We start from the raw sequence: 1,656 nt of genomic DNA on the forward strand, positions 1-1,656 counted from the left end.
TTTCTGCCCAAGAAGGAGAGGAGGCAAGGAGGATCAGAATTCTTTGTGAATTATGATAATTCCATCATGTTTAAACAAAAGATGGCAAGGTGCGTAAGTCAGCACCTTGGGGTCTTCTTATCTTCTCTGCTGACCTGGGTGTGCGGTCTGGCAGGAGCCACTTAGACACTCCAAGTGAAGGTGTATCCCCATCTCCCAGATGAGGAGCCGGAGGTACGGGGGTGTCTGGAGGCAGTGTTGGTCATCTGGCCGCACATAGAATCCAGCTCAGACTTGTTAGGCTTTCAAACTCTCCCCCAAATACAAGCCCCCTCAGCCTCTAGTTCCCTGCTTTTCAGAAGGCCAAGCCTGAAGCATCCATCTGCCATTTTTTTTTTTTTGCCAGTTGCTCCCACTTCCTGAGATGTTGCCCCCCTCAATCTGCCTGGTGAAATTCAACCCATCCTTCAAAGCCCAGCTCAGGTGTCACCTCTCCCCCTGGTTGGAATGCATGTCTCCCTTCCCAGCACCCCTTGGTTTGCCCTTATCTCTCATTATTTTTCCCTGGGCAACTGGCTTACCCTCCCAGATCCTTAGTTCCCTCCTCTGTGAATGGGCATAGTAGTAACATCTGTAGTAATCTTTAACCCCTTAGGGTCATGGACTGCTTTGAGGATGTGATGAAAGCTGCCCGAAGGAAGAGCTAATGTTTATGGAGGCCCACACAGTGTCAGGCCTGATGTTTAGGACTTTTCCTCTCATTATCTCATGTAATATAGTCAAGTCTCTCTAGTCAGGTACTGGTATTACCTTTATTTCACGGACGAGGAAAGGAGGTCACACAGCTGGTACTAGCAGAGCCAGGTAGGTGTACCATAAGCTGCAGCTGGGGGTCCTAATCCCGGGACCCGCTTCAATGCTAGTTCTCTGCCTCCCTGGCCCGGGGCTGGGGGCGGGGAGAACACGGCACATGTCTCCTATAATTTAGGGGTTCAAGCACCCAAAGCCCACCCACCAGCCAGGTCACCCAGGCCTTGCCGGGTTGCTGCCTTCACGCAGGCCTGGCTGCGTCCTCGGCAGGGATTTCGGTTAACCTCCGGTGACCCAAACCCGAGGCTGCGGAGCCGGTACCGAGGGGTGCGGGCTCGAGACGCGAGAGTAGCGGAGCCGCGTCCCGGGTCCCGAGCCCCAGGAATGTGGGAGGGCCTGGCGGAGAGGGCGGCAAGGCGGGGGCGCTTCCTCCGCCCGCGGGAGGGGAGCTGCCAGGGCGCGCGCGGGGCGGGGGCGGGGGCTGCAGCGGAGGGCGGCGAGGGGCCGCGGGGCTCGGCCGCCGCCGGGCCGGCGGGGCGGGAGGAAGCGATGAATATTCAGAGGGGGAGGGGCGGGCGGGAGCGCTCGCCGCGGCTCCCTGCAGCCGGAGCCGCATGACGCGCGGAGGAGGCAGCGGGAGCCGCCGGGACCGCAGGAGACGGGATCCGGGCACCGCGCACAGGGGGTGGGCGCCGCTTGCTCCGCCCCGCGAAGCCCCTGCTCGTCCAGGGACGCGTCCCCCCCGCAGCCGCCGCGCCGGGCCCCGCCGTGTGGCCGCCGCCGCTGCCATGTCCCCGGGGAAGCCCGGGGCGGGCGGAGCGGGGACGAGGCGGACAGGCTGGAGGAGGCGCAGGCGGAGGCGGCGGC

This window comes from Hipposideros armiger, unplaced genomic scaffold (assembly GCF_001890085.2).
Source record: "Hipposideros armiger isolate ML-2016 unplaced genomic scaffold, ASM189008v1 scaffold_258, whole genome shotgun sequence".
Taxonomy (NCBI): Eukaryota; Metazoa; Chordata; class Mammalia; order Chiroptera; family Hipposideridae; genus Hipposideros; species Hipposideros armiger.